We start from the raw sequence: 13,716 nt of genomic DNA, 5'->3' as shown, positions 1-13,716 counted from the left end.
ATTGTCAAACACACACACACACACCATATGTGTTCATCTTATTTAGAGGCAACAACAGCGATGCAGTCGCATCGCTGGCGGCAGCTGCGATATTCGCGCGAGGTTTTAAATGTATGCAACATTATGCGGCATGTGTGCTAAACAGTCATGAATTTTAAGCAGAAGCCGCAAACAAACCAACCAACTTACAACAAACCATTGCCTCTCATTCTGTCTCCCTCTCTCTCCCTCTCTCTCTGACTCATGTATAGACTGCTCACTCGCACATTCTTTGCATGCGTAATGGATGCGGTGGGTACGAAATTGCAGTTGCCTGAAAGACTCAGTTTGACTTTTGCCATAAAGACCACCGCGTACATTGGGAAAACCAGCGAACTGTGTTCTATTCCCACCAGTATTTCCGACGGCACTTCCGCATTTCCTTTCATTTGCATACTAACACGCATACAAACGCACACTCGCACACACACACATACATCGATCATGCCGTGGCAATTTGCATCGTATTCGTGTATGCAAATTGTATGCAATTCCACAGCTGCGGATCTGGCCGCAAAATGCGCCAATAAGCATGCTAAACAATTGCACCTGGCCCCCTGTCTCCCTCTCTCTCTCTCTCTCTCTCTCTCTCTGCTGGGCTGTCAAAAGCCAAACACATTCATCAATTTCTCATTGATTTGTCATCGATACCCGACAAAAAGCCAAAGTTATTCATTCCCCATCGAAGGCTACTTTGACGTCAGCTGCGAATGTAAACACCAAATCCATTGTATCTCCCACCGAAGGACTGACAACATCATCAATAGCTGCCAATTAGTCAAACAATTTTAATATTTCGATTAGTTGGCACATTCCCACAAACATAATTTGATGGTATAAATTTAACATGAATTGCGAACGGGAAACATGTTTTCAACGGCCAATATATTATTATTATTATAGAAATTCAAACATTATCAAAAGTCCTGGTTTTTAATTGCGCTTTGAATTGTTTATAATTTGATATTAAATGTAAAAATAATTAAGCACTTTGCTGGTGCCCAACTGGTGAACAAAGTCTAATTGCTTAGCATTTCAGCATGCCCATATGCGCCCGCAGATCGCATGTATATGTATTTGTGTAAATGTGGGTGCATATAATTTACTATGAATAAGGCAAGGAAGCGTGAGTGAGACTCGCTTCTGCTTCGGTAGATTTACTAACACTCACACACAAACATGGATGCTCACTCACACATTGGGAGAGCTGTGCAACATTCGCGAATGAGTTCATGCAGAAGTCGAGACATGGTGTATTTAGTTTAACAGCTTGCAAGCGACGACATGCGACACTGACACGACAAGTGTTAATGCGCCACGCCCCCATCCGCCCATATGCACAGACCAGCTGCAGCAAAAATATATAATATATGTATTTAGACGGCGGCAAAAGTGCAAATGCCAAGCGTTTCTCTGCTTTTTACAAATGAAATAAATGTTAAAACATTTGTGAAACCAAGCTAACTGAAACTTTGCTGCACCCTAACATATTTTACAAACACACTCACGCAGACACACACACACACACACATACACACACACACACACAAGAGCACACTCTAATATGTTGTGCACTTGAAAATCTCATTTCTTGCCTCGCAACTGCATAAAAAGTTTTTAATCAAATTTTTCAATTTGACTCTGTGAGCTGTTAATTAAAAGCGGCGAATTTTCAACTATATATTTGAGTGAATCTGTATGTGGGTGTGTTTCTGTGTGTGTCTGTATGTGTGTGAGTTGATTAGACTAGTTTGTTAGTTTGGGCTGGCGGCAGTTCAAAGCGGTTAATTTAATTTGTTTTCTCAGTTAACATATTAAGCATACGCCCAATAGCCAAAACTAAGCAACATTTCTGCTTTCAATTTGGCAACTTAAACTGTTGTGGGGAACAAGCTAACTTGGCTGCTGCACTCTAATTAGCTGTTAATTTCTTTATAAAACTGTAGACTATGTTTTTTGAGTTGTGACAAGCTGTGATTCTTCACTTAATTAGCAAAATGCTGATATGTCCCTATTAAAGTTGATACACTCAGAAAAGAGGCCAGGCTAGATTTTTACAAATTGCATAACTATTGGCATTCAAAAATCAGCAATAATTTTGGTCGCCTTTTGCATAAATCATTATTGTTATTAAGAAGCCTTTAGCGTTGTTCTTTATACTCATTTATATTATGTCTAAGTGTATAACTCAGTTTCAGCTCGCGTGTGTTTTGTCCCTGGCGTACTTTCTGTCTTATTTGCTCACAGGACTAATCACGAGAAGGGCAATGACTGGGCCAAAAAATAGGTGCAGCTGCCTTCTGTTCATTCGCATGTAAATAAAAGTAATTTCATGCTAATTAAAAGCGTGTAGTTGGCCAACGTTGCTAATACAAAGCGACAGACAGCAATAGCGCTGGGAAATGGCTTTCTTTCTTTGTTGGTATGTGTGTGAGTGCCTTTGTTTTTCTGTTTATTCTCTTTCACTAATGCCTTTTAATTGGTCTACGAACTCGCGTTAGTTATTTTTAATAATCGTTGTAATATGCACAAATTAATTCAATGCACTGCGACTGTCCACTTTAGTACACATAGCAATTAAGTAACTTAAAAACAACAAAAATAATAATAACAACAATAGCTATAGAGAAAAGTCAAGCAAGCCACACCTAAAAGCATTCTACAGTTTCTCGACACCAACAGCAAATTAAGTTGTAAAAACACTCGACGGCCATTGTTCCTTGTCTGTACATTTCTAGTCCTTTATTCCTTTTTGGGGAGGGACGGCGGGGACACAGAGTTCGCGTCTGGGGCAATAAAAGTGTTGCGGGTAAAAGTCATAAAAGCCAGTCCAGTGGCTGACAGAGTGAGAAAAACAGACAAAATGAAGACAATTGACAATGAAGCAAATGACAGCCCCAATGGGCAATCAAAAAACAAAAAGAAGAAGCAGCAGCAACACCAGCAACACCAGCAACACCAGCAACACCAGCAACACCAGCACAAGAAGAAGAATAAAAAACATGCAACTGCAAAATATTTCGAGTCAAGACTTTTGCAGTCTTTTTCAATATTCAAATCAGCTTGCAACATACAACAGCATTTTGTGCATACATATTTTAAATGAATTCATATTAACAGAATATTAATTGACCGTTTCCAGAAAGAAAATAATATTACCGTAAAAAAAATAACTTGACTAACAGATGCCCTGTAAATGTATATAAACTATGTGCGATGTGAAATGCTTTAGAAGAAACATAAGTTAATTCCAAAAATACTAAAATATTGATTTAAATTCAGAGTTGTCAGTTACCAAAATGACTTGGGGCTACCAAAAAGTATTTAATGCCTTTCAGCGTGAAGAAAATGACGAAGCGTTAAGAACATAAGATGACAGCACAAAACTAGTTTTTGTGTTTCAAAAAGTTTCTTATCACAATGTGCTGCTAGACAAACAACAGTGTCTTCAGGCGCCAAGTGGGTGGTGGATGGTGGATGGTGGATGGCTGGGCGTTATAAACAGTTGAAATATGCAAAGCACAAGGCTCAGGGAGCATACACAATGCATATACTATTTAATGAAAGTACTCGCACATAGCAGAATGAACCCCGAAACCGAAACAACTACCAAAAACACAATAGGGGAAAGTGTTGCAAAGGGGCTGATGCTGGCAGCTGTGCTGTTTATTTAAGCTGCTTCTGCAGCTTGTACAAGATTTGTGCTGTAGTTGTACTATTTTCATCATCATGCTTGCCGAAAAACATTCTGGGCATCTACAAGAATATCAGGAATATCAACAAAAACTACAACCACAACAACTACAACAACAGTAACAACTACCAGCCGCAGTCGTTTGATGAAGTTGTTCATGGTCGTCGTTTTTTGGCACAAGTTTTTATGCGCTTTGGTGGGTTGTTGCCTGGTGTTAAGTTGCGTTTCAAGCAAATGAATTTAGAAGTCTTATTTAACAAGTTTCTTCGTCTTTTTATCGACAGCTGGCCAAGTACAAACTCATTGCAGTTGTTGCTGCTGTTGCTGACCCACTTTTTGTTGTTGTTGTTGTGGCTGCGGTTGTTTTGCCGTTTTATCGGTAAACTTGTGCAAAGCACTTGCAAATTTGTGAATATAATAAGTCGATTTTTCGCTAACAAAAAGCTACTCAGCTTTGCCTTTTACATGTGTTGTTTTGGTTTTTTGTTACTGTTTTGCTAAGTCCCCGCTTATGCACACGTTATAAACATAAAAGTGTACAACATCTTAACCGCAAATTGAGCTGAATGGATATTTTAAAATCTTATAGCTTAAGTGATGAAATATTTTTATGAGATTAACATAACGAAAAATTTTCAATTGCTTTGTGATCTTTATTTAATCTGTTTGCTGGTAAATGAAAAGTATTAAAGAGGATCGTTAAAAGAAAAAACTATCATATCAAAGTTTGTCTATTAAAATTACCCTTGACTTTAAATTCCTTTTTAATTGGCTATATAACCTCATTTGCTTAACATAAGCAAACATTTCCATGAGCTTTTTCATCTTTAATATGCATGGTGCTTAATGAATAGTATAATTTTTAAACAGTAAAAACAAATTACTACCATGCTATAGTTCTTTTTTATTATTAAAATTACAATTATCTAGTAATTCCTTTTTAAGGAGCGCCATTTGCACAATTTTCCCAGTAAGCCTATTTATTTGACAAACATTAAAGTTGACGAAATTTGTCCATAAAGTACCATATAAAAAAAAACATAGGCAAACTGTGGAGCATGCAACATTTATATGGCATCCTAGACCACAGCGAAAAGTACCACAAAAAATATCCATAAATTTTTTTTTTTTTTGGCTGTTCCTAATTAAAACAAGTCACGTACATTTTAAATTAAAAGCGGCCCTGCTCAAAGCAGCCAGCATTTCACTGACCACTAAACTACGATGGCAAAGCAATTTTTGGTAGGCATAACCACCTACACCCACCACTCATAACTTATTGCACCCACTTGCCTCCAAAAGGGCAGCAGTCACGCAGCTTGAACTCAGGTTGTTTGTCTGGTTTGGTAAAAATGTCACCCGCAACTTTAATTACAAATGCCACAATAATTTGGCTGTTAAACGTAGTCAAGTTGCAGTTACCAGTTAAGGCCAAGCTATTGACAGCCAGACATCCTTAAATTTAGAATACAACTAGCTGGTTGTTAGCCAAGATTCATCGGCAGCCACCCACAAGCATAATGAGCTGTATAACTAACCAAGGCATGCAATGAGACATAAATTGGATCTAGTCTTTAAAGTAATGAGCTGTCTGTGTGGTTGGCCACCGATGCAATCGCCCGACACGTGTGTTTCCCAGCCACAAGCAGCAAGTTTACAAGCTCAACCACATCTATTTCCAACTGAATATACAACTACAAAACCAATGGACGCTGTAAGTCGTGCATGTGTCCTGTGATAAGCGGACTAGTTGCAGTCATGTGTGCTGACTAATTAAAATACAATCAATACTGACTAATACCAAAATTTTGAAGGGTATAGCAAATGTCAAGCGACCGCTTTTGCAATCTGTACCAAGAATTTTGAGTAGTCTGAATCAGAAGTATACTGAAGTATGAATAAGAGTTCCACTGAATATATTTATTTACAGCATATTCGAAAACTTAACAGCGTATCTTCAAGTGCAATAATCTTGTTAAGATTGTAGAATTTGAATAGCTTCTGCCAAACAGAGCGAATTAGGTCTTTTATCATTTAAGTCAAAGTTGAGTTGAGCATTTAATTTTAATATTTAATGACTAAGTAATGTCATGTACACAATTTGAAGCTAAGCAAAAATATGCAAAATAAAGAAAATGACAAGTTTACCCATTAATTTAAATAAACTTAGTTACGTACTTATTGAGTCATTTAAACAGCCGCATGCAAGACAAACTTTTATATATTCCATATTCATAATGACGCAAAAGTTGAAATCAATTAGAAAATTTCCTTTTCCGCATGGTGAACTTTTGCCAGGGCCAAAAACTCTTGCTCTCTGGGAAACTATCTCCTTGTTTATTCATTGAATTTTCTGCTTCAATTAAAATGCCATTAGAAGAGGCACACAAACACAAATACACGCGTAGACACACACACACACACACACAGAGGGTAAGTAAAGACAAAGGGCACGTTTCAATGCCGTTGTCCTGGCAACTTGACCGACAAACAAACAAAACCGTAAACAGAACTCACCTACACCTATCCCGCAATCAATATTATTATCCTTTTGGCTGTCAAAAGCACAGAAATAACAAAGGCCATTTGCATGCAAGGTTTTTTTTTATACTCAACTTTAGTTGTTGCTGTTATTGTTCTTTTTGCCTTTGCCTTTTGTCTTTGACCTTTCTCCTGTCTTGGCCTAATTTATATTTAATGCTTGCAAGCAGCCAGTTTTCTCAAGCAGCTGCCGAATGTGAATTGGGCTCAGACTGTTTGCTTTCAAGGTGCCAGACGGGTCAAGCGTGTTGGTGCTTCTTATTTATATTTAATTTCTTCGGGCTAATTGGCAAACGGACCGAGCACAAATCAAGGCTATAAAGTTAATTTCTATGCAATGCAAGCAATTATTACAATCATTTCGCATAGTTAGTTTTCGGCAGTGACATTATATTGAATATGTATTTATTTTGAGTCATTTTGCTTGACTACAACTAAAAACAATCAAAATTATAAATAAAGCACATTTTAATGCACAACCAGCTTAAATGACAAATGCGCACAAAATTTGATGCAATGATGCAGACAACCGCAACAACAGCAACAGCAGCAACAACAAGATTTGTCCTTGCTGCTTCCTGTTGTATTTTTCCGCATTCGTTGTGCCAGTCGAATTCGAAATATAAAATTGTTTTCGCCATACTTAATATGCTGTCAGTCTGACGCTATGGCTGCCAGACCATTTTGGTTTTGCTACTGCCTCATAAATATGCACATTTAAAGCAATGCGAAATTTGCAAATATTATTTTCAGCCATCAATCGGTCAACGGGCAGGCAACCAACAACAAGTGGCAAATGCAATTTTCCAGCTTAGTTTGCATGATGGAATTGAACGTTAGTGAATACCCTGAATTATTTATGTACGTTTAAATTTAAATGCCGCAAAACGTTGCCAGGTTTTGTACTAAACATAAATAAAAAAAATGTATGAAATATAATAAAAAAAAATTACAAAATTTAAATGAACTTAAATTTACACAAATTTTAATATAAAATTCTCTCAAGACAAAGATCGTCAACCAAGCCAACAAGTTTAATATTAATTAAGTTAATTGGCTCAAAATTGTCGGATATTCATGACAGGTGGAGCATTAAACTAAATGAAAATTGAGCCGATGGTCAATAGAATAAACGAGAACAGCTGTTAGGCAAAACTTTAATGCGAATCGCCCCAGACACTGTGTGTTTGAGTAGAATGAAGGCCATGTGCGCCTCTACACAAAACTGTGAAAAACTTTGTGCCGTGTTTATGTCCATTCATTATGCAAAAAGCAAAAGTAAAATAACAAAAAACAAGAACAGCAGTAGCAACAGCGACAGCGACAGCAACAGCAACAGCAACGAGGCACATAGTTATGGGCGTCCATAAAGTAAAGTACACTCAACTTTGTTTTTCCGCCATTTTTCCACTACTAGTCCTAGTATTTGCCACAGCTCGTTGCATATTTTTCATGCTTACTTCTAGTGTTATTTGAGGCCCGGGTCTCAGGTCCAAGGGGGCTGTGGTTGCTTCATTACCCTAATGAACTTGAAAAAGTATCGGGTGTACAAAGACAAAGTGAGTCCAAACAGCCCCACAAAACCGAAGAAAATCACCAGGTGCCACTTGCCACCCCGAAGCCGCCCTGCACCGTACACCACTGCCACCCCTCAAGTCACGCAGCCTGTTTGGTAATTCAAACGATAGTAGCCTGCCTGCCTGCAGATTTGCGTGTAATGAGGTCATAGTAACAAGTGTTGACTTTAATTAGTGCGACGCTCCTAATACCTACTACCAAATCCTCCTTTCTCTGCTTCCATCACATTCTGCTTTTCGCGGTTGCTCTCTTTCAGTTTTTATCCATCTCTTTTGCATATCAAGCAAATGAGGCTATCGAGCCAAGTGACGATGCCTTGGCTACAAATTATGCGTTAATTGCGGCTGTTGAAATGGGAAAGATACATGTGGCCTGTTTTCAGTTTCCATTTCATGCTAATTTCATTAAAATTAGACATCCGGATACAGGACTGTTTTTGTATGAACAAGTATTCGTAACGAAATTTATATTTACAACATAATGAAGATTTTTTCAATACACGAATTGTATTTCATTTAAAAAGCCATTGAATTGTTCATTTATAATGCCGGAGTTACATAAATCAAGTTGAAATCGGATTGCAGAACACAGCGAATTTTACATTGGATTAGATTATCATAACTTTTGATTAAATTTGAAAAGCTGACCAGACAAATGGTCTTTCAGCCAGAAAAAAAATGGAAACAAAAGTTATTTAATAAGTAAATGTGATATTAAAGCGTTGCCAGGTTATTAAGCGCTTTAGGCTTCAACATGGCGTATGAATAATAAGCAAAGTTCCACAAAGCTCCACAGTTGCCCAAGATTGAGTGTGTCCCACGCAAAACAGAAACAGAGCCAACAAATGCGAAAGGCAAGTAAAATAGGTTACATAAGGGAAACCGCAACAACTAACACGCACATGCATAGCAATAACAATAAAAGAATGTCTGTAAACTGCTTATTTGCATACGTAGAAGAGAGAGGGATGGGAAGGGAGAAGGGAAAATGGAGTGAGCAAATGGAATAAGTAAAAACAGCAGAAATGGCAGAAGGCAAGTGGTTGCCGAGTACCAGCGGCATTTGTTGGTTTTATTGACATGTGACTGTGTGGATCCGTTCACTTCCTTCTCTTCCTCCTCTCGATGTGTCGATGTCAGTCGAATTTCCTTAGCATGTCCTTTTCTTCGTGGGCACATCGGGACCGCAGCCCACTGCCCGAGTCTGTCTATGTGTGCGGTCTTAAAATGCGCCATAAAATTGATAAAATCAGATGATTGTAAAAATTGATAAATTGAAATTGATTGAGGCAGCGACACACAGCAGCAGCAGCAGGAACTTGCGACTTGCGAGGAAGCCGAGCCAAATGTCTTTGATGCTCACACTTTGCACTTCGCTAGAATCGAGGCCACAATTGAAAAAGAGAGTGAGTTTGAATGGCGCCCACGAATCACATTAGAGTATCGAAACAGAAGCCAATAATTGAAGTTTTCTTTTTCTATATCATTTGAGAAAGAAACGAGCTGCTGACTTGGGGCTTGAAATTAATTGACAATCGATGGAAATGTATTTTCTTTATTTCTAAATATGTTATATCACAAACATAAAATGTTTGTAGAGTGAATTGAACACAATATGGCATATTTATTTGTACAGAAATCATTATGTAGATACATCTGTGTAATATAGCTCTTTAGCCTCGCACTTACCCTGAATTGATATCATTACGAGCTCCGTTTGACTTTGTTGTCGCTGCACCGGATATGACCACAGGTATTTCCGACACGCAATGTGCGAGTACATCAATACCATTGAGTAATTACCTAAATTACGCTCGAGCATATTTGATTGTCAGGCATTTCGATTGAGCTTCGTAACAGTTCTATGCTGACAATTTGTAGCAATCATTTTGAGCATTGACAGCTTGACAGTTGGAAATTTGCATGTATTTAACTAATGCAAAATGCAAAACAGCTAAACTGCTAAATTTCCGAACCAAAATTTGTGGTGACAATTTTAAGCCGTTGCCAATTTTGTGCTAACTATACACGTAGAACTGCCAACGAACAACACATTCACATTTTGACTGTCGATGGTTTTTTAATGAAATTACATTTCATTGATGGGCGCAAAACCTGATTGGCATGCACTTTAAGCGGCCATCAGCCCTTTGGCATGCCACGCCCACTCAGACATATATATATATTTACCCGTACATGTGAATGTGTAAAATGTGAAACTACTTCAATGCGGGTAACGATACACGCTACAGTTACTCAATTGTGTTCTGAGAAACAGTTTAGATTCAATTTCCCTTTATTCATAACAATTCAATTTCATTTTAAAATTAATAATCATCAGCAAATCACATATCTCATTAAATCAAGCAGCTATTTTACTCGAAAAATAAATATATTTAAGAAATCACTTCCAATATGAATACGAATTATGAAACAGCTCAGATTTCACATTGTTTTCATATAATTTAAATATGTTTTTATCGAGTACTTTTTATACTCAGCCAAAATTTGAATTCCATCGATATTCATTTGCAGAGAGGCAGATTCGCCGTGTCCGTACTGTCAGCTGTGCTGTTTGAAACACAGTTTTTATTAAAAGTTGTATTTGCAAGCAGAAATGTTTTTCTCGGAATACAGTTGAATATAAAACTTCGTTAATTTTTGTAATTTAAAAGACCATCAATGAGTTGGCAGCGATAATCGACGGCCGTTTGCAAGTTAAGCTCGTTGTAACAGACACGCTGGATACACTCAAATGTATTTATTATTAGTATGCTCCGATATTCTTTTAAATGCTCATTAAAAGAAGCTTTCGAGCTGAATCGAGGTACTCATTTTCATCGCATTCTTGTTCATGGCAAAGTTTTTTAATTACTTTAGTTGTCGGGTGTTGGCTACAGCTGTAAGTGAAATATATATTATTTACTTAATATTGCTGCCATATTCTGTTCAATTTCAGGAGATGCAGTCTCTCCGTTTTTAAACTTGCCCAGGCGGCAAAATGAGATGCGTTTACTGCCACTTGTTAAGTTGACTTATAACCGTGTTGAAACTTTGCTAGCACCTGCATCCTCTGTCTGTGCGAAGGGCTATGCATTTAGGGCGCTTATGCACAAATGAGCAAAAGTTAACAAGCGGCTAAGGACGAAGAGAGGGAGGCGGAGTGAGACAAACGAGCTGTCTTATTATAGCGGCTGCTGCTGCTACTGCTGCTGCTGCTAATGTGTTGCAGGCTGCGGTTTTCAGCGTCACGCCCTTCGCCTCAAGCGTTCAGCGAAGCCGCAACAGCTGCCGATGCGTTGATCCTTATGCGCGTCCTTTAAGTGCCCTGTTAAAACCATAGCGTATAGCAGACATGTGTCTGAGTATGTCTGTGTGTGTGCGTGTGTGTGTGTGTCTGTGTGTGTGTAAGTGTGTCTGTCTGTGTGTGCACGATACCGCAAGCGCAATTATTACTTTAAGCAGAACTTTTGTTCTAACCAAAGTGCGTGCAAACTTTGAAGAAAGGATGCAAAGCAGTGCTTTGATTTAAAAAGCAAACCATTATACTTTGTAAAACAAACCCAATCTGGTGGAAATAAAAACTCAGAGTTTTCCCCGAAGCGTACAATAATAATAAATGATTCGTGGAAGTCGACTTTGGTTGCTAAGCGTTAGCATACGATATGAAGACTTGTTGACGGATGCCCTTTTCCTTAAAAAATAACAAAAATCAGATAGAGCAGCTTGTCAAAAGGAGTTTCTGTTCTATTTTAATGTAGCTCCAACGGAAGTAAATGCAAAACGCAAAATCCCCAAGAGCTGCAAAGCATTGCAATAAAAATCAAAGTTTATGCGCAGAACGCTTGACTTTCAAGCCCGTCAAATGCATTTAGTTGTTCTCTCTCATGCAGCAAAGAAAAACAAAAAGCACACGCACAACAACAACAACAACACACACAGTGTACAAACAAGTAAAGGCATGCATATAATTTACACATAACTTTTGGTTTCGGTTTGACATTTTGTGGCCAAATCGTAAAATGTAACAAAAGTGGGCAAAAGTTACAACAGCGGACAGCAGTGAAATGTGTAGTGGGAGATGGGAGCGCGGGGCGTATGAGGAATATAAGCAAACAAAAGTGATGGGAAATGTATTTGGCAAGCAGACTTTACAGTTGGTAGTTGTTATTATTATTATAGTTGCAATTGCAAGCCAAACTTTTGGCCAACATTCGAGTAATCGCAAGCAACTGCTCCATGGTGTGTTTGTGTGTGTATTTGACAAATTAGCATTCTTACCACTGGAAAGTTGTAATTATTAGGTTCTGGTTGGGTATGGCCTGCTGCCGAACTATTGTTTGCTGTTTGTCTTTTGTGGTTTGGGCTTAGGCCGTCAGCGAGCTGGTCTTTAAGCCTTAAATGCAGCGACAACATGTGTGTCGTACTTGCCAAGAGTCCATGTCACATTGTGGGTGACTGTGTGTCGCTTAAATTACAAGCAACATTCACTAACTGCTCCCATCCATCCACTCTGCCCACGAGGCAACCACGAGCTATGAAACTTTGTCTTCGGTTCAAACTGCAACCAACAGCAGCGGCCGTGGCAGCGGCAGCAGCCAACCTTGCGGCAAGGAAATGCATTGCAACTTTATTAAAAAGTCGTAAAAGTTATAAAAACTACTAAAAGCAATGGTAATAACTTGTTGTTTTTTATTGTGATGCTCGCATAGAGTAGATGCCGCGCAAAGGTAGAATAAAACTTTTTCAACTCCGCTGTTGACAACATTATCCACCCAAAATAAGCAGCAATATGGCAAAATGGCAAAAGCTAACAAAATATATTGTTCAACTTGTATATACCCTGCTTGACATGAATAGACGAATTTTCTTAACAGCTTATGCAATTTCTACAAATTATAGATATTATTCCCTGAAGATATGCACTATAGAGATATTTACTCCGATTTCACGACCAAATTAGTATACCGTGTGGAAGTGTATAGAAACCAAATGGCTGCAGCCGCGATTCAAATGCAAAAGTCACAAAGTTCTAACCCTGTAATTTGATAAGTGTGCGACGAAAAAACCTTAAAAATCAAATAAGAAAACAAAGTTTATGGCGCAATTTTCTTCTCATTGCAAATGTCATTTGCCGGCCGCGCACAAAAGTATGCAATGAATTCTTGGCAAACAAAAAACAAACAAAAACATGGCGCTGCTGTTGATGGCAACAGCTTTCATTCAGTGGATTGTTTCAAATGCGACTTACATTGTTGCTATCGCCATTTCGCGAATGCCAAGCTTCTTGTCGGCGTCTCTTGTTCAGCTTGTGGTTTTTGCGTTTAGTTTCGTTAGCGTTGTTCAGTCAATATATTGATGGTTTCTTAAGCTGCTTTTGTTACGAGTTACGAGTTATTTTATGTTTTCATTTCATATTTAAACCACTTAAGCTCACTATTTAAATTTGCAACAAAACAATTACTGATTGGCATATTAAATGTTTGCAGCATCGAAACTCCAATTATAAATGGGATCGTAAATGTTTAGAAATTCGCGCAATTCAATGCACTCAATTAACAACAATGTGCCGCTTGGCTTAGACACATGCAAATTACTTGCTCGCAAATTGAAGTCAATTCAGTTTTCAAATACAAACTATATTTAGTTATTTGGCTGCGCATCAGCACGCAAAACGGCCAAAATGCCAACCAATTTAAAATCTATTGGCGATTTAATTAAATGCATACAAAAAAAAAATACAGAATGACACATAGCGAGAATAGAAAATTGCAAAGTTCGAATGCGCATGTAATTTTAATTGCCGACTGCATTTGTTGTATTTATTTATTGTTTGTTGTCTTTGCATAGCATTAATTGCACTTA

General features: G+C 38.0%; 1 long non-coding RNA gene across 2 annotated transcripts; it reads right to left on the bottom strand.

Annotated features, from left to right (window-relative positions):
- Positions 1–7,417: 7,417 nt before the first annotated feature.
- Positions 7,418–8,278, bottom strand: LOC116806456. 2 transcript variants are annotated; one of them, XR_004365634.1, is made up of 2 exons: positions 8,044–8,278; positions 7,418–7,974 (listed from the first exon to the last, which is right to left on the bottom strand). It is a non-coding gene; the product is annotated as an uncharacterized LOC116806456 (long non-coding RNA). The 2 variants fall into 2 exon arrangements; XR_004365633.1 differs by having other exon boundaries at positions 8,048–8,278.
- Between the last annotated feature and the right edge of the window lie 5,438 nt (positions 8,279–13,716).

The sequence above is a fragment of the Drosophila grimshawi genome, unplaced genomic scaffold (assembly GCF_018153295.1).
Source record: "Drosophila grimshawi isolate 15287-2541.00 unplaced genomic scaffold, ASM1815329v1 contig_44, whole genome shotgun sequence".
In the NCBI taxonomy this organism is placed as follows: Eukaryota; Metazoa; Arthropoda; class Insecta; order Diptera; family Drosophilidae; genus Drosophila; species Drosophila grimshawi.
This window is presented reverse-complemented; position numbering and strand designations above follow the sequence as displayed.